We start from the raw sequence: 21,017 nt of genomic DNA on the forward strand, positions 1-21,017 counted from the left end.
TCTATGTGTGTGATGAATTCCAATGACTCTAGGACAAAGAGAACCTATGGTGCAGTGTTAGACATTACACTGGAAGGTATTCAGTAACACCTTGGATAGGACACTGGTCTTTCACATTGGGGGCTTGGGTTAAATGCAAACTTTCTTGAGTACATGTACATATAGAGCATCTGTAAAATGTTTCTGTCATTTGCAAATGAATGATTGGTTTATCTCACAAGGTCAACCATCATCATGACAAGAATGGATGTCAGATCTCCATGTAAAAGGGAGCGGAAAGGAAAGGGAAAACAGGAAGATTATGCATTGATCCAGTGTCTCTGCCGTAACAAAAACAACCTCGGGTAAAGGATGGAGACTCATGCCTGGAGCAAGGATTAGGGATGATGACCAAAGGAAATGTCAAAGAGCCAGATTTTCTTGAGGCTTTTGAAGGCAGGAAAATGTGTTTTGTTTCTTCCACCAGCTCCCAATTTCTTTCCAGGATTCACTTCAGTTTTCCTCACTGTCACTGCCATTTACTTGCAAGGCCAGTTGGTCATGGCACTTTCATCCCTACACCATCTGTTCCTTTCTCTTTCTCATTATTGTGCCTCAATGAAAATGTAGTACATAGAAAAGTACAGCACAGGAGTAGGCCCTTTGGCCCACGATGTTCTACCAAAATAATTAAGTTAGTGACAGCTAATCCCTTCTGCCTGCACATCGTCCACATTCCTCCATTCTCTGCATATTCATGTGCCTATCTAAGAGCCACTTAAATGCTTCTGTTCTATCTGCCTCCATCACCACCACCCTGGCAGAGCATTCCAAGCACCCACCACTCTCTATGTAAAAAAATACTTGCCCCATGTATCTCCTTTGAACTTTCCCCCTCATCTTATTTCGACCCTGGGAAAAAGATATTGGGCTGTCTACTCGAGCTATGCCTCTCATGATTTTGTAAACTTCTATCAGGTCTCCCCTCAGCCTCCGTTGCTGCAGAGAAAACAACCCAAATTTGTCCAACCTCTCCTTATAGCTCATACCCTCTAATCTAGGCAGCGTCCCAGTGAACCTCTTCTGCGCCCTCTCTAAATCCTCCACATCCTTCCTATAATAGGGCAACCAGAATTTAATGCAATGTTCCAGATACAGCCTAACAAGAGTTTTATAAATCTGCAACATAACTTCCTGACTCTTGAACTCAATGCCTCGACTAATATACTTCCAGCACTTACTATTATTTCTCTGACATCTGGAGGCTGACAGGGTGTAAAGATTGGACAGGCTTTGTGGAGAGTCACCTATTATCAGTGCCATTGCCAAGTGCCCAGAGAATACAATGTCTTTTGTTTTTCTTTGTTGCAAGCATCTTTAATTGGATTCAGTCAGACAGACAAAGCTGCAACAGCACACTTGTACAGAAGGTGTTGCTCTTCCCATAATGGTGCAGGGCAGAGCCTCTGCTTTCTACCTAACCAGTTCTACACACTGCTGGATGCGTGAAATGGAAAGGTTCCATTCTTGGCAGTAGCTGCTCTTGCCTTCAATCACAATGTCAAATAATTAGATGTTGTGGTAACATTCTGTTGCCATGGTTACAATTTGTTGCAGTGTGAGATTCCATTAGAATTTCGGCAAGTCTGACATCAAAATGGATCTATTATGGTTAAAATGTGTCCATTCATAAAATTCACTGCACAGAAAGACACCATTCAGCACAACAGTTTTATGCTGGTGTTTATTCTCCATGTGAGCCTTCTTGACCACCTCCCACCTTACTTTATCTCACACTACTAACATATTCTTTCAAGTCCTTTCTCACTCATGCACCTAACCAGCCTCCCTGAAGGTACATCTGTGCCATTTATCTCCACTATTGTTAGTAGCGAGCTCCATATTTTAACCACTCTCCAGGTAAAGAAGAGTCTCCTGAATGTTCTATTAGTTTTATCATCAGGGACAAGGAAATTCCGCATGTCCCCGATGACCTTCACTAATTTTTACAGATGCACCATAGAAAACATCCGATCTGGATGCATCACAGCTTGGTATGGTGACTGCTCTGCTCAAGACCACAAGAAATTGCAGGGAGTTTTGAACACAGCCCCATCTATCATGAAAACCAGTTGCCCCTCCATTGACTCTGGCTACACTTCCCGTTGCCTCGAAGAATCAGCCAACATAATCAGCCACCCCTCCCACATCAGTCCTTCTCTCTTCTCCTCCCTCCCATTGGCAGAAGATACAAAAGCTTGAGAACATGTATCACAGGCTCAAGTACAGCTTCTATCCCGCTGTTATAACACTCTTGGAACAGACCTCATATGATAAAGATAAAGAACTCTTGATCTCCCAATTTACCTCGTCACTTTATTTGTCTACCTGCAATGTACTTTCTCTGTAAATGGAACACCATATTCTGCACTCTGTTTTTCTCCCCCTTTGTACTACCTCAATGTACTTATGTTTGGAATGATCTATCTGGATGGCATGCAAACAAAAGGTTTTTGGTACATGTGACAATAATAAACCAATTACTAATCTACCTGCGCATGTACAAGGATGAGGGGAGAGAGGAGGGGCAACTAGTGCATAGTCTCTGCTCAGTAACGTTGATTTAATATGACTAATGTGTCGATATAGTTTAATGTGAATGATATCTGTGTGTTTAACACAACCCTCTAAAAGGAGCCAAATTGAAATTCCTTTTTGTCAGTGAACATCTCATGTCAATCATTTCTTGCTTTGGATTCCCTGTACATGGAAATATCACTACATTAATATCTGACACACATAATGGCAATCACTCTTCTTCAGAAGATGATTCTGGCCTTAGAGTTTCCTTGAAGTCATTTATGCTGCCCACTTTTCAGAAATGTCATCACATCTGCTGATGGCCACAGCAGGGAGTTGCCTCTGCATTTCTTGGGCCTGATAATTAGCAGCACAGCCATTGACGTTAAGCAAGATGAATGGATAATTTGTTCTGCCTTTAATAGTATAGCTCAGCCCGTGGTCTTCACCAAAGAAGAAGGGGACAAATAATTAAATCATCCACTGTACTCCTGAAGAGCTTACCTGCATGGCTTAGTCATATTGTTACACTTAGACGTTCAAGCAACATCTACTCCCAAAGGACAACAGGGCATGGCTCCAAAGCTAGAGAAGAGCAATGAACAGCTCCTTATTCATTCAAGCTTCTCAACAACCCCTGTGTACATTGAAGACAAGGCAAACTCTTTAATGAGATGGATCTCAAAAGTGACAGAGTGGGATTGCAAAACATATGTAACCACAGGCTTCTCCTGAGAAGCCCTGACCGCAGCTATATAGAAAATGGGGCAGATGTCTGAGAATTTGCTGTTGGTATCATCGAACAAGAATCAATCAGAATCAAAATATGAGATTTTAAGGGGATATAGCAAAAAGGAAAATGCTTTCAAAATAATTTGTTACCTTTAAAAATCCACAGTCAAAGATTTTATTTCTGGAACTGTCATTCACTTTCTGAAGATTATTACTTCAAATCCTATTCCAGAGATTAGCAATACTGAGGGAATATTATATCATCAAAAGTGCCTTTTTTGTTGGAATAATGGTTAAACAGCATTTACCCTCTCGCATCTTGTGACATTGTTCAGAAAAGGGGAGTCCTTGTACTTATAAAGTACTTTTAAGGTAGTAAACTCATTCCAAGAGGCCTGGATGTCATATTTAGTGGCATTGCAAAGCATATGTGGCTGAGGCTTCTCCTGAGAAACTGAACCAAAGGAGAGTTCATTTGGACAAAAACATGGGTTTTAAACTGCATCTTAGAGGAGAGAAGAGGAGTAGAGACATGGAGATTTGGGGAGGGAACAAAACAAAATAATAATGTCAAAGAGAAAAGAAAAATCAACTATTTGTTCTTAAATTGACAACATGTACAGTATTCCACGCTTGTCAAACTTTTATGGAACAAACACAAAAATGAATTGTGATGCATTGAGCATCTCTGCATTGTGAAATGATTGAAAAATTAACCCTTAGGAGTTATTCTCTGGATGAACAATCTTTGATTCCAAAATATCATTGTATTTTCTTACTCCAGATGTCAAAATAACAACAATTTTCTGACGCAAAAGAAGAATACTGCAGCTATGTGAAATAAAAATATAAGATGCTAGAAATAGACAGCAGATAAGGCAAGAGCTGTGGAAAGAGAAAAATAAGAACTTAGCAATGCCTTACCAATGTCTTAGCAATGCTCAACTGTGGATTCCCCTCCATTCTGGTTGGTGGCACCTTGACTGTTAATTTCATTTCCTGTACTTCTGATCTCAACCCTTACTTTCCTTCCAAGAACCATGTTATAGTTCTCCTCGCCCTTGTCTTCCACCACACCATCCTCCGAGTCCAATCAATCATTCTCTGTCTTTTGGGTGAAACAGAGTTCACTGCTCTTTGTATGCTTCCGTAATGTACTCATCAAAGCTTGTGGAATTGCATCTCATCTTTCCTTTAGATATTCAGCAGCTTTCAGTATTAAACACTGAGTTCAACAAATTTCAGATTATAACCAAAGCTTCCTTTTTTTTGAACAGTAGTCATAGTTATTCATAGAATTGCTAATGGCACAGAAAGAGGCCATTTAGCCCATCAAATCCATACATGTCCCTTGCAAAGCCATCTGATCAGTCCTGCTTTCCCATCCTTTTCACACTGGGGTGCAAATTATTTTTACCTCTACTCCAATACAACTCTGTTTTGAAGGATCTGATTGGATCTAGTTCCACTATTTTTGCTTCCTTTTTATTGTCCCATATCGACTTCAGTTTGCCTTGTACCAGCAGCCCTTTGTCTCTTATGGGCTCCTACCTTCTAACCGATCACAAACCACCACCGCCTCCTTTCACTTCCCTGCACTTATTTAAATCCCTGAACTTTCCCTGTTCGGATAAAAGGTCATCAACCCGAAACATCAGCTCTCTCTCTACAAATGAGTCTGCCTGACTTGAGGAATATTTTATGATTTTATTTGTAATCCTTTTTCTGATTCTCAATTTTGAATCTGTACTGTTAGTAGTAATCAATTGGATCTATTGGGTTGAGTGGTTCTCTTCTATGTTGTAGTTATAATTAGGCCAACAATTTCAAGCATTTGCTTTTTTCATTGTCTTTTGTTCTATAATATCAAAGAAGACACCTGAAATATCATCTCATTTTGCAGTATGTTCTCTGATGACCTTTGAGACCTATTTTAATTCAGAAAAAGCAACAACAGATTGAAAAGTGGATCCCATGTGAGTTTTGATAAAATTTCATCTACCTGACTCTGTTTCTCTGTCCACAGCTGCTGCTTGACCTGTTGAATATTTCCTGCATTTCCCTATTGTACTATCTGTTCCAATTGAAGTGACTAGCACATTGCATTAAAGAGAAGTTAGAAAAAATACCTCAGAGAAAAAAAGAATACAATGGCTTGTTTATTGTACAGTGGAAGTTTTCTCAGCTACTCTTTTCAGCAACAATACACCAGGTACTGGGGCACATAACAGGAGATGACTTCATGAGTGATTTCTCACAATGTTTTCTTGAGCAAGTTGTTCATATTTATGAGTGCCTGTTTTGCACAATATTTCACCTTGATTAAGTGCTCTTTTCTACCTGTTTTGTTACCAAATCAAAATCATTTCCAGATTCACAATGGACAATAAAGGATCTGTTTCAGGTTTCATTCATCAAATATTTGCATCACTTAACCTGACCATTGCAGGCTGTGCTTTAGTAGGCGATACATGACACGGGGGGCAGCAGTTGGTACTGCTGCTTCGCAACTCCAGGGACTTGGGTTGGATCCTGACCTTTCTGTCCGTCTGGAGTTTGCACAATCTCCCTGTGTCACCATGGGTTTCTGCCAGGCACTTCAATTTCCTCCCACATCCCAAAGTGGTGCTGGTAGGTTAATTGCCTGCTGTATATTACCTCTTGGTGTAGGTGTGGCAAAAGCATCAAAGGACATTGATGGGCATGTGATAAAGATCAAGATACAAGGCTATATGAAAATAAGGAGGGGGAATGGGACTGATGAAATTGCACAAGATATAAGATATTTATTTATTAGTCACATGTACATCAAAACACACAGTGAAATGTGTCTTTTTGCATTACTGAGAATGTGCCGGGGGCAGCCCACAAGTGTCACCACTCTTCCGGCGCCAACATAGCATGCCCACAGCTCCTAACCCGGGATGTGGGAGTAAACTGGAGCACCCGGAGGACACCCACGCAGACACGGAGAGAACGTACAAACTCTTTACAAACAGCAGTGGGAATTGAACCCAGGTCGCTGGCGCTGTAATAGCATTACGCTAACTGCTATGCTACCATGCCGCCCACAACTGGGAGTGGCATGGAACCGATGGCCTCTTTCTATGTTACAGTAAGAACACGCATGCCAGCTTTTGTTGAACTCTGATGTCAGGAATCTTGTTTGGTTATTTGATCTTCATTATTCTTCCAAGGAAGCTTAGGATTCAGTCCCATATGTAGAGTGAATGTGTTGCCCAAGTTTCACAGGCATAAAGCAGAGGGTTTTTTTTGTACCTCAGTCTTGATCAAAATTATGTGCTTAAGTAAATCAATTCATTCATTCAAGGTTTCTGGCAATTGGGAGGTCAGCCCAATATGTCAGTCCAGTTTAATCCTCATCCTTCCTGGCAAGGTTGCTCTTTTATTGTTGAAGCTATAATATTAAAAGCTCTTGACGTTATGACTTGAGCAAGAACATTGTCTTTAATTCATTGTTAAAATAATACCGTATTTAAATCCATTGAAATATCGTGTGTAAACCTTTTTGTTAAATTGGTTCATGATGTGCCTGGACATTGTATGAAAATGAATGATCTCAGCAACTAAACTAGTATCATTGTTATATTTTCATATTTTCCTTACAATGTAGAAGGAGGAAGTCTGGCCCTTCAGGTCCATGTTACCTCTCTGAACAATCCCATCAATCCCATTCCCCCATTATTTCCCTATAACCTATTCTCTCTCACATGCCCATCATCAAAGCTCTCCTACCACCAACATTCACAGGGGTAATTTACCACAGCCAGTTAACCTGCCAACCAGCAGGGGTTTAGATGTGGGATGAACCTGGGGCATCCAGGAGAAACCCAAGCAGTCACGGGGATCATCCACACAGGGAGCACAGGAGGTCAGGAACAAACCCAGTTCCCTAGAGCTGTAAGGCAGCAGCACTACCTGCCAGTGACAAAGATTTGATGTCAATATACATTGAAACAGCTCGTCAGCTTTTATTTATTTCTCCTTATACAAAAAATGCATTTCCTGCGCTCATCGACAATGTTGTAATTATATAGTCAGTCTGATGCAAAACACAGCAGATGTTAACATAATAAATGTTAGAAATACTCAGAGGTTCTGATCCAAGGTCATTGACCTGAAATTTTAATTCTCTTTCCCTTGCTATGGACATGACCTTACCCGCTGAGTATTTCCAGCAGTTTCTGTTTTCATTACTTCAAAAATGTTTTAACTTAATCAATCATCTCTGAGATGTTTCACCTCATTGGATATCTATACATCATTTGGCATGGAGCAACACTAGGAGAAATTAGTACCTATTTGGCCTCTTGAGCCTATTCAGCTATTCAAAAAGATTAAGGTTGATGTAGTCATCAGCAGCATCTCCCTTTTGAAGAAGAGACTTCCAGACTCCACAAACACCTGCATGTAGAACTGTTTTCTAACTCCAATCCTTAAAGCATAGCAGGTCCTGATGCAGGGTTTCGACCGGAAACATCGATATTTCCTTCCCCTCCACCACCCTCCACCCCCCACCCCCCCACACTGATGCTGCTCAACCCGCTGAGTTCCTCCAACAGATTGTTTGTTGCTCCAGGTTCCAGCATCTGCAGTCTCTTGTGTCTCCAAGCACATTTAGAATGTGCATGCATATTTGTGTGTAATATTTATATAGCACAGCTCTCTAAAAGCAGTCAAATTTAAATTTCTGTGCCTACCCTAACTAGTAGAGAATAGTGATGTTAGTGTGAACTCTGTCAAGCCTGTTTTTGAGTCAGTGTGGAGATATTGGGCCAAATTACCTGCTTACATGTTGTAACCATTCTATGTTTTCTTGTAAGTTGTGCAATGTAAGTGAGTAAAACTGGTTTTCTGCATGTAGGAAGAATGCATAGGAGACAGGTTAGTAATGATATTCATTGCTTGCCATCATTCCCTTGTAGTCAACTATTAGGCTGCTTTGAAATAATAGGTGCCTCAGCACCAGAGTCAGCTCTGCTGTAGCTGTGATTAATACTAGCAGCAGCCCATTAAAATCACCATGAAGCAGTCTTTAACAGAATGAAAGGGCTTGTTGTTCCAATAGCCCTGCCCTGTTGTGTATGTGTGTGTGGGTGTAACTGAGACTCATGACAGCTGCTGCAGCTTACTTGAATGAATGGAGCATGGTGAATCATTAAGAAAGGTTAAATATAAAACACCAGCTGAAACTTTCTAATTCTGCTTCCAGGGGCGGCAAGAATGTAGTTTCTTTCAAAATATTTTTTTCCCTGGTGTTGAATTCTCACACATTCTTAAAACCCAAAACAAAGAAATAGGAAATCATGGGACGTGGTGAGAAGATATGGGAGAATTTGGGATATAAACACTAGCCTAGGGTACAGAGACACAAAAGATTGCAGATGTCAGGTTTCGACCTGAAATGTCGACAATTCCTTCCCCCTCACAGATGCTGCTCGACCCACTGAGTTCCTCCAACATACTGTTTGTTGCACTAGCCTAGGCTAGCTGGGCTGAAAGATCTGTTTCTATTCTGTAAATTTGCCTGTACCTCTTGAGAATATCCAAGAGAAAACGTTTAGGGATTTAAATATCATCTGAGCAAAGATTAGGCTTTATTCACAAAGAGACATGTTTGTTATTGTGTCTCCTCATCTCACTTGCTTCAGTAGATCTGGTCAAATTGCTTAATTAAATTGTGATAAAATATAAGGCAGCATTTACCATCTCTGCAAATCTTGGCAGTCTCATTGTAAAAGCCTCTGGATGAATAGGTTATACTCCAGTCAAAAAGCATACAAAAAGATTGTTTGAGCAATATACATGTTTGTAATGATTAGAACCAATTGAAAAATACATCCTTCAATGTACAGCTCATAATGAAGTGTAAGAGAAAGACTCATATTTAAATAGCACCTTTTCAGATATCCAAAGTGCCTCACAGCTAATGACATGCCAAAACAGTTGCAATGTAGAAAAATACTGTAACATATGAGTCATGTGTGATGCCAGTTGTTAATTAACATCGCTGTTTTAGGCTATACGACATTCAGAATTGTGTCATGTGACAGCCATCTGGATTGCAACAGTGCTCAATGTGGAACATGCCATTATTGGTGAGGGAACCTTCCTTAGCTGAGAAGGGAATATGAAGAGATAAGAATTACATTTCTTTTTACTTTTTCTCATAGCTGTTTCCAGCCAACTTTCTGTATCAAGTTTATAATTTTTATTATGTGTGGAGCCTTACATTTCCACAGATTCTTAATATCACACAATATGTACAGCACAGAACAGGTGACAGGCCATTTGGCCTAATTAATCAATCCCACGTTTATGCTCCACATGAGCCTCCTCTCTGCATACCCTTCCATTCGTTTCTTCCTTGTGGACTAACCCAGCTACAACTTAAGTCTTATTTGCCTCGACCACTTATTGTACTATCGAACTTGTAATTCTAACTACCTTCTATGAAAAGAAATTTAATGTGCAATCTTTATTGGATTTGTTAGTGACTGTCTCACATTTACAGTTCTTGGTTTTACTTTCCTTCACAAACGGAAGCATCTTTTCCAGACCTGGCTTACTGAAAATTTTTTAACTCTCCGTTCATTTATTCCTTGGTCTTCTGTTTTCCAGAGCAAAGAATTCCTGTCCATTCAGTCCTTCCTGATAGTTATAACCTCTCAAATTCAGGTACCATCTTCTTAATTTTAGTTTTGCACCTTCTGCTATTCTTCCTTCTACCCCTATGTTGGAGACATCCAGAAGCACTGCTTGCATTATGATTTGGTCTAATTTGTCGTACACCTGCTACGCTACACAGCTATTGATTCCCAGTCTCTTCATATATTCAAGAATGAGACTGGTAGATTTATGGACATAAAAGAAGTGTGGTTTGGAGATTCCCGTTGCTGGAAATATCACAATCCATATCATCACTTCTATCACACTATTAAGTTGTTCTTCAGGTACCTTTCTCTACTAAGTTTGCCAGTACAAAAGCTATCCCTGCCTTCCTTGACAGTCCATTCCATACATCATGCAAATTAGCCAGAATCATGTGATGCATACAAATTCAACTCTGAACCTTTTATTCTTCATATAAGTGCTTTCATTCTCCCTTTTCTATACCTGAGGCTCTACTCCCCTGGAGAATCTGTGAATGTATTTCACATATTTATCTTGTTCAGAATTATGAAGAAGTTTGAAAACTCTTTCCTCTATCAATAGGCTCAGTAACCAGATACAGAAAATGGAAATAATCACCAGTGGAACCAGAGAAGGCAAAAGAAAATTATTTTCTTTCACAGTGAGTTACTATGATTTGGAAGCAAAGTTCCTGAAGCAAATTGCTACAAGTTCTGGAAACCTGAAACAGAAAAAAACATTGGATATATTCAACATGCCAGGTAGCATCTGTGAAGAGAGAAACAAAGTCAACATTAACATTTCAGTGCCTGGAATTCCTTGCCTGAAAAGTGGTTGGAAGCAGATTCAGGTGTAACTCTCAAAGGGGAATTGCATAAATACTTGAAAGTGAAACATTTTTCAGGGCTTTGTGTAAAGACCAGAGGAGAGGGGCTGCAGAGATCTGCCACAGATATAATGTACTAAATGGCCCCTTTCTGTACCAAATGCTTTTATAATTTTAATATTATTTGGGAGAACATGCCAGTCATTTTCAGCTGTTTGCAATTATACAGCATCTTGTGTCAAAGCTTCTTTGTGGTCTTCTGAAGGGCTTTAAGAGCTGCATTGACTGTTGTTATGTAAGCAAATCCAGTAACTCTTCTGCACAAACTAAAGTAGAAGCAATCATGAAATGAATTACTGGTTATTCATTTACTGGCAATAATCTTGAAAGTCCTAAATAATGTATTGTGTACATGTAATGTTGGAGTGTGTCTGTGCCATTACTAAAATATTTGAAGTTACTTGACACCCAGGCAACGTGACAACACAACAAACCACTCATGCTAGCTATACTTGAAACTAATTCAAGAGGGCGGAGAATTTGTGGGTATATTACTTTAAGGTAACCTGGTGTAAAGCAGGATTCTGAGCTAAAATTAGCCTTGCTCTTGTTTTTTTCTTTGTCTTGTGGCATTTCTTCAGTAATTGCCAAAATATATTGGCTTCACCTAAAAGCACAACATTCTTCAACTTTGCTTTGTGTCCTGCAAATTGGAGCATGACTCTTCACCCAGGTAATTGGTAAAAACTTCCAGTGGCAGTCAAAGTGCATGGGTACCCTTTTCATTACAAGGGAGACAACATCCAACATGTTATCCTCATACCCTTACCACTCACCTTGATGAATAAAGTATGTAGGAAATACAGGCAGTGGAGGGTGGTGGTCTTATGTGGAGGAAAGGCCAGGAGCACTGATTAATGTCAGTGCTGGAACTGCAATTGGAATTGGTTTATTATTGTCGTATGTACTGAGGTACAGTGAAAAACTTGTCTTGCATACCATTCATACAGATCAATTCTTTACATAGTGCATCAAGGTAGTGAAAGGTAAAACAATAACAGAATGAAGAATAAAGTGTTACAGTTACAGAGAAAGTGCAGTGCAGGTAGACAATAAGGTGCAAGGTCATAATGAGGTAGATCATGAGGACAAGAATCTGTCTTATCGTACTAGGAAATAATCTACAAGATGCCACTGGAGCATACTAGGAAATTACTTACTAGGAATACTTACTGATTAATTACTAGGGAGTGTACTTATCATACTAGTGAATGGTCACTGGCAGTGTTGCTCAATCATGCCAATGGCTTGCTTATGATTTTAATGGCAGTAGATTCTTTCATGTATTGGGATCTTTGACCTGCTGGTTTCAGAGCGATTTAATATCATCTTACACTAAGTTGGTAGCATGAAGGCAAACCCAGCTAGCAAGGCATTAATTGTGCACAACTGATCCTGCTTCTGAGAAAGTGTATTGAGTGCTGACAAATTGATCAACAAATGGAAGTTTTATTTCCTGCCTATCTCATCAGTTTGGGGCAATGAAGGTTGTTGAGATATCCCGGAGAGGAATTTGAGTATACAGAAGACCTCTCCTCTACATAACTTCGTGTGTAATTGTAACTGAACAGGTCATGGAAGTGTTGTGCATGTCTTAAATTCAAGAGCAGAATGGTTTCTCAGATGGTGTTGTGTGAAATGCTTCTTTAGGCCTTAAGGATCAAGGACTCTGGACACGAGCTTTGGATATCAGAACTAGTTTAATCACAAAGGCAAACGTGGGGACAGAATGGATGGGAACAGACACACACTCACATACACGCAGGAGACAGCGAACACTAGAGAGAATCGCAACTGGGGTAAGGTACACTCACACACACACACTGATACACACAAGCACACAATAACAATGTACAACTTCAGGATATAACACTTCAATCCCTGACCCACACTAGCATTACCCGGAGTCTGAGTGAAACGCTCCCAGACCATGTGGTGATGCACTCCTACCAGTAATCTCTGCAGCGTTGTCTCACTACTCCTGGGGTCATCAAAAGAGAGAGGGCTAGGGGATTGCAGCCCTTTTTATGGTGCTAGGAGGCTGGGTGGAGCCTCACTGTTGTGATTTAAATGAGCCAATGGTGTGGGGGTCAAAGACAAAGGCACCTGCCACAGCCAATAGTCAGGTAAGTTCAGAGTGGTCAGGCAAGTTCAGAGACAAAAGGTACTTTCACACCTGAGGGATGGGTGGAGCCGCACCTTGATTGACAGTGGTATAACTTCTGATCCGAGGAGAAATGCTGTCCTCTGGTCAGCGGGGGTCAGTGTCGTTACTGTCACGTGACAGCCATGTGGATTTCTCACAACAGATGGTGAGCATCCAGGCATTGTGTTGGGGAGGATCAGAGGACAATACCTTTCCTAAAAATATACGTTGTTCATAAAATTTGCAAATATATAAAAAAAATTGCATGTCATCATTCACAGTACAAGACATAAATCTTCTAAGCAAATTTGAATTATGTTGTATTACGATGTAGATAGAACCAACATTCCATGAGCTATAATCCCAGGGGTTTAAAAATTGGTTCCAGTCCATCAATGTGCAGTAGCTAGTGAGCCTTAAACTGTGATCTTTCCCATAGCAGTTTTGTGGCAGCTGCACCAAGCTTCAGTGTGTTCCTCAAAACATAGTCCTGCACTTTGGAATGTGCCTGACTACCATATTCGATCATGGATAGCTCCTTGCACTAGGAGACCAGTGTATTTTGGGCAGACTTTCATTGTGCCGATAATATTCCAGCTGCAGTTGATATTTGTCAGACTGTATGTCCCTGAGAACAGCCTGTTGAGCACAGAGTCCTGTGTTACACAGCTGTTTGCGTAGACCCTCAACAAAGACCTTCTATTCACATACCTTCTTAGCTAATGTACGATCCAAAAGGTCATGAATGTCAGTCTCATCCCTAATGCAGCTGCCTCGAAAGGAGTGTGAAATAGCACTGATACTCCGGCTATACATGAAGAACCTCAAGGGAGAGGCCTTCTCACCATAATACAAGCGAGATGGTGAGAAGGACACTCCCTTGAGGTTCCCTTGGTTCTTTTTTAGAAGTCCTGCCAAATAACTTTGAAAGCCTACGTGGAGGACAAATCTTAGCTTCCCATCTGTTTGAAATACATCGTGGACCATCGGGCACGCCAGGGGAGGGAATGCTCAGTGCCTGCTCGTACCCTCAAAGGTTTCCGTGACTGGTAGACACTGGAGGGATTAGAGAACATAATGGACACAGGCACATTGTGAGTTGATTTGACGCAGTTCAATTGGTTTCACTCAGCTGGAGTTAACTGTTTTCGTGCAGTATTTAAAGAGGAGCATTTTTGTTTTAATTGCTTTTGATTGATGACTCAGTCATCCAGATTGATAATTAAAGAGGACAGCTTCCAAAATCTGGACTGGAGTAAAGATAATGGAGGATATCTTCTTAACTAAGAAGCAACTATTGCAATGTACCTCAGTACTGTCTTCAAAGGGACATGGACTTAAAAATTTCAAATTGCTAAATTAATTGAGGTGGTCAAGGAGAATAAAATGAACTGAACATCAAGAAAAATGTTATTTTGTGTTAACATGGTCCTTTACCACTGGATTACATTGCCAAGTTTTCATTTTTACCAGGGCTTACTACCGTTCAGCAGCTTCATTTAGGCAGTCGTCCAAAGTCTCAAGTTCCTGTGGCAGTTTGACATGAAGTCAACACACTGATATCTTTTGTTGCTTGGAAATGATTGGACAGAAGATTAAAGGTTCCCTGCTGTTAGGTCTTTGTATAAACTCCCACTCTATCAGTGTAATAGTTATATATAAAATTCATGACGAGAGTAGTATATTAGCAAGTCTTCATGATGTTACCACAGGGAGATGATGAAGGATATCAGAGGAGATTTTGGTGAAGATTACATAGGGGCGTGGGTACTCTCTCATGAAATGTCATGAGAATACAGATCTTAAGGAAGCTATAAGGTCCTTATCATGTTATTTGATTGTCCTTGCATTGATTGACACATGAGATGAGAGTATTGTATGCCACAACTATTGATTAATCCAAAAATAAAATTAAAATAGCATTGGACAGCTCCATGAGTACTCCATTCTAAAAGACAGCATAACCTAGTCCACATATACAAGATAACCCATGTAGGCAGCTTCACATGGTTTGTATGAAGATAATAAGATATCTTTATTCGTCACATGTACATCGAAACACACAGTGAAATGCATTTTTTGCGTCCAGTGTTCTGGGGGCAGCCCACAAGTGTCGCCACGCTTCCGGCGCCAGCATAGCATGCCCACAACTTCCTAACCCATACGTCTTTGGAATGTGGGAGGAAACCCACGCAGGCACAGGGAGAACGTACAAACTCCTTACAGACAGCGGCCGGAATTGAACCCGGGTCACTGGCGCTGTAATAGCGTTACGCTAACTGCTACACTACCGTTCCAGCAGCAGAACAAGGAACTACAATTCAGACTGATTAAAGGCAAATTTCAGGAATCTCTTTTTTGCATGAAGAGATGTGGATTGGAACTGAGAAGCAAGCGCTTATTTAAGAAGCAATTGGATAAAGTAAAGGAAAACTTTGCAGGCAATGAAGAAAGGGCAGCAGAGAGGAGCTAGATGGATAGCATTGTCAAAGAGGGATGAATAGCCTTCTCCTGTGCTGTGCATATTTCGTGGAGTTGGATGCTGTTTTGTAGAGGGAGAAATTATGGTTTATTTTTGGATCGTTGAGCTAAAGTGGATTAAGTGGTACTCTCTTTTCTATCCCATTATGGCGTTGAAATGGTTGCCCCACCTGATTAAAAACAAGTAAATATAACATGTGAAGTGACTACACTGCAGAAGTACTTCATTACCTGTAAAACCTTGAGCACATCATGTCATCAAAAATGCTATATGGATGCAAATTCTTTTGTGAACCCAATTCTCCTTTATAGTTGTACCAATAAAGGTTTTTATCTTTCAGCAGATTGTTCTCCAGCAGATTGTTTGTTGCTCCAGACTCCAGCATCTGCAGTGTCTTGTATCTCCAAAGATTTGCATCTGCTTCATCAATGGATATCAATCTACAGTTAGTGTTCTCAGCTGATGATAACACAGTATTTATTTCCATTTGCACAAATGGTCCATGCCAAAGTATGCAACGAGACCTGAATAACGTTTGGGCACGGCCTGATAAGTGGCAAGTGCATCTATGCCATGTAAGTAGCAGACAATGGCCATCTTCAACATTTCATAGAATTGTAAAAAGGTGCAGCATGGAAACAGGTCCTTCACCCACCAAGTCTGCGCCAACCATCTATTGACACATCCTACACTAGCCCATTTTATTCTCCCCACATTCTCATCAACCCCCACTCAACCCCTGCCCCCAACCCCACCCCCCTCCCACACACACACACCCCAACTCCTCAGATTCTATCACTTATCATCACAGTTGGATCAATTTACAGTAGCCAATTAATCTATCAGCCCACACATTTCTGGGATGTAGAAGAAAACTGGAGCACCAAGAGGATATCCATCCAGGGAGAACGTGCTAACTTCTGACAGGCAGCTCTGGAGGCCAGGATTGAAATTGGGTTGCTGGAGCTGTGAGGTAGCAGCTCTACCAACTAAAACACAGTGCAGCCCATAGTGGCACAGTTCCCTTCTGACATTCAGTGTCATTACCAACACTGAGCTCTCAAACCATCAACAACTTGGAGGTTCCCACTGACCAGAAATGTAACAGTTATCACTGATGTTCCCCAAGGATCAATCCATCCCCTCCTATTTCCACATGCTCCTCCTCTGCAACATTATCAGAAAACATGGTGTTTGTTTCCACATGAGCATTGTTGACACCTGGAGTCCTCAGCCACGTCTCTCTTGAACCCTCCATTGTCTCTAAATTGTCAGCCTATTTGCTTGACTGTGTATTGGACGATCAGAAATTTGGATACTGTGACAAACTCTGTTCCCTCTCTGTAGTACCTCTCTGAAACAGAACCAGACTGTCCACAATCTCAACGTCCTGTTTGGAGAATTGTTTGGACCTTGTATCTGATCACCTGTTTACACTCCTGGAACTGTGTTTGATTCTAGCCTCGCTTCAGCTCATCTGCTGCCAAAATATGCTCTCATGGCATTGTTACCTCTGGAGTTGATTAACCCTATACATCTATGTCTGCCCTCCCTCATACTATTCCCTGAGCTATCATCCAAATCTCTCACCCATTTTCCCTGTGCTTGCTGATGTACATAGGCTTCCACTAAAGAAACATTATATATTAGAACATATCAATATTAAATTCTCATCATGGTCTTTCCAATCCTTCCTGGTCTCACCCCCTTCAAATCCCTCTAATCTTCCCTGGCTCTCTAACCATGCAGCCACAATCCCCACCGACATATCTGCACTCCTCCTTTTCTGACCACTAGACAATCCCCAGTCGTTCAGTCATTGGTGGTAGTACCTTCAGCTGACAAAGCTCTAAACCTTGGAATTCCTTCCCAAATCTCTCTGCCTCGCCTCCTCTTTCTTCCTTACAGACTATCCTTGAAACCCACCTCTTTGACCAAGATTTAGATCATCTGAACTAAAATCTTTTTTGGCTCAGTGTCATTTTTTGTTCCATAAAACTCCTGTGCAGTGCTGTGGGATGTTTTCGGAACAATAAAGGTAGTTGTTGTGGTTTTGTTTGTGGGATCGGTACTGATTTGCGATACCTGAAATACAAGAGCAGGTCAAAGAATTGATATTATGTGTGAGTGACTCATTTACTGATTTCGCAACTATTTCCAACATCTGTGATGTACTAAACTCTACTTGCCTGCATCAGTTTCAACAACACCCAAGTGAGTAGAGACCCGGTTAATTCGTACCTCATTCACCACCTAGACATTCTCTTCTTCCACCCTTTGAAACTAGAGTGCATGCTCTGATATTACTCACTCAGGCTTCCTTAACAGCATTTCCAAAACCCATGACCTCCATCACTTAAGGGGACAAGGGCAGGAGCATGGAAACACCACTGCTTCCAACTTTCCTTCCATAAACTTGACCTGGAATACTGTTGTTATTTCTGGATCCACTTATCACTCACCAGCTCCTGCCTCACCCCTTCCCATCACTTCTTCATACTGTCCATCTCCCGTTTACACTCCTAGTCCTGATGCAGGATCTCAACCCAAAATGCTGACTATCCCTTTGCCTCCACAGATGCGGCCTGACATGCTGACTTCCTCCAGCAGCTTGTTTTTTTTTTGCTTTTTGTAATTTCTTCTTTGACACTGGGTTATCCTCTCACTGTTTTCAGACCACCTTCAACACAAGGTTATAATAGTTCATGGCAATCTTCTCAGGGGCAATTAAGAATGGGCATAAATTCTAACATTGCCAATGATGCACACATCCAACGAGTGAAAAATCTGAACATGCTTCCTTGATATTTTAGGTGTAATTATTATTGCAATGTATGTGTCTGGTGGATGCTGGGTGCAGGCCCCAGTCTCTCTCATACTTCAGTGAATGAGTCATCAATGATTTGGAGTTCAGCCTCTGTATGTGTGCAAACATAAGTGTCATTTGCATGTTGCAACTCGATTACTGAGTTTGGGGTGACATCACTTCTGGAGTGTAAGCCCCATAGGTTGAGTAGTTTCTATTAGTCCTCTAAATTAGCTGCACTCCAGCAGGAGGCTTGTTTGAGGTGAGGTGTATCATTACAGTGAGAAAGACTGAAAAAAGTGTTGATACAATGACACAACCTTGCTTTACACAGGTTTTTATTGAGAATGGCTCATTGTGCACCCATGGGTTTGGCTCGATTGCCATCATGAAGCAAATGTAACATGGAGATGAATTTCTGCCGGCTGCAAAATTTGAACAGGGTGTACTAAAGTCTGTTCCCAAATGACAACTCAAAAGTTTTCATGAAGTTATTTACAGTGGTTGGTGATGCTTTCTGCATTTCTCTAGTAGATGTAGTGTGGTAAAGATCATGTCAAATATGCTTTTAAATGAACAGAATCACACTGCCATTCAGAGAACAACTCTTCAGCCACTGGGAGGAGATGCTTGAGGAGGACCCTCATGATGACTTTCCCTGTGATAGATGGCAGACAGGCCCCACTGTAGTTACTGCAATCGGACTTGTCTCCTTTCTTGACGATGGTCATGATTACAGCGTCTCTGTGAACCTGCTGGCATATTCTGTTCTTCCCAAATGTGAATGATGAGGTTGTGGGTTCATGCCTGAAGCTCCTCACCACAGAGATTTAGAAATTCAGCAGGGATACTACCTGCTCCCAAGGCCGTGTTTTCCAGATAATATAGAGCTTTTATTGGAATTGGTATTGGAATTGATTTATTATTGTCACATGTACCGAGATACAGTGAAAAACTTGTCTTAACCATAGAACCATGGAACAGTACAGCACAATACAGGCCCTTCGGCCCACCATGTTGTGCCGCCCTTCAAACCACACCTAAGACTATCTAACCCCTTCCTCCCACATGTCCCTCTATCTTAAATTCCTCCATATGCTTATCTAACAATCTCTTGAACTTGTCTAATGTATCAGCCTCCACCAGCACCCCAGGCAGCGCATTCCGTGCACCAATCACTCTCTGGGTGAAAAACCTCCCTCTTACATCTCCCTTGAACTTCCCACCCAATACCTTAAAGCCATGTCCTCTTGTTTTGAACTTTGGTGCCCTTGAGCATGGCATGTCTTGCATACTGTTCATACAGATCAATTCACTACAACAGTGCATTGAGGCAGTACAAGGTAAGACAATAAGAAAATGCAGAATAATGGGTAACAGCTAACAGACACTATCATTTCAAACTCTGTTAAGGGAAGAGATTATCAGACAGACAGAAGAAAAGATTTGAAAATATTCTTGAGGCTTGAAAAAATGCAATATCCTCACTGACTCCTGGGAATCCCAGACCCATGACTCTCCAAAGTGGAGAAAAAGCATTTGGAACAGGAGTGAGAACCTGGAGTCCTTGCACTGGGAGCACATGGAAACTCAACATAAATGACAAGAATGCATCACCCCACAAATTACCCATCCTGCCAGGCACCTCTGCCAATCTGTCATCTATAGTTCCCGAACTGAGTCTGTAGTTCCCAAATTGGCCTCATCAGTCACCCCAGAAAGCACAGAACTAGAGTGGAAGCAAGTCCTCCTCAATCCCAAGTAGAGGATTATGAAGAAGAACATGGGCATTCTCTTCAGTGTCTTGGCCAATTCTTATATTTCAACCAACATCAATAAAATCTTGTCATTTTTACAATGTTGTTTCATGCAAGCTTACTGAGCGCAATTTGGTTGTCACGCACTCTGCAACCAGAAGTGGTTTAGCCAGAAGTGTCGAATAGATGATTCATCTATGCTTCCTCCTGAGGTTCCCATTACCCCAGAAGGCAGTCTCCAGTTAACTCAATCGACTCCACATGATATCAAAAAAGGGCTGAGAGTACTGGATATAGCAAATGCTATGGGTCCAAACATTTCACCTGTAGTACTGAGGAGAGGAACTCCAGCATTAGCTGTGCTGTTCTACCTAATAATGTGGAAAGTTGCCCAGGTATGTACTCATCACAAAAAATAAAGCACATCCCAATCTAGCCAATTACTAGTCATTCATTCCACCCTCACGGAGAAAACACTCCAGTGGTTGGAGTCAAACTTCACACAAGGGGAAATTGGCTGTGATTGTCAGAGGTCAATCATTCCAATCCCAGGACAATACTGCAGGAGTTCTTCAGGGCACTGTCCCAGGCCCAACCAGCTGATTTGTCAATGACCTTCCTTCCATCATAATGTCAAACTTGGGGATGGCCATTGATGTTGCACAATATTCAGTTCCATTCACAATTCCTCAGAAAATGAAACAGCCCGTGTCTGCATGCAGCAAAACTCTAACAACATTCAGACTGCATGCAGACATGGGCTGATGAGAAACAAGAAACATTTGCTCCAAAAAAATTGTAAGACAATGACTATTTCCAACATGAGGCAATCTAATTTGTGTTATCTAACCACCACTGACATTCAATGACATTACCGTCAATGACATTACCGTCACTGAGAACCCCACCATGAAATCCTGGGGATCACCATGACTGGGAACTTAACTGAACCTCCTGACACCCCAAGGCCTTTCCGCCATCTACAAGACACAGGT

The sequence above is a fragment of the Pristis pectinata genome, chromosome 22 (assembly GCF_009764475.1).
Source record: "Pristis pectinata isolate sPriPec2 chromosome 22, sPriPec2.1.pri, whole genome shotgun sequence".
In the NCBI taxonomy this organism is placed as follows: domain Eukaryota; kingdom Metazoa; phylum Chordata; class Chondrichthyes; order Rhinopristiformes; family Pristidae; genus Pristis; species Pristis pectinata.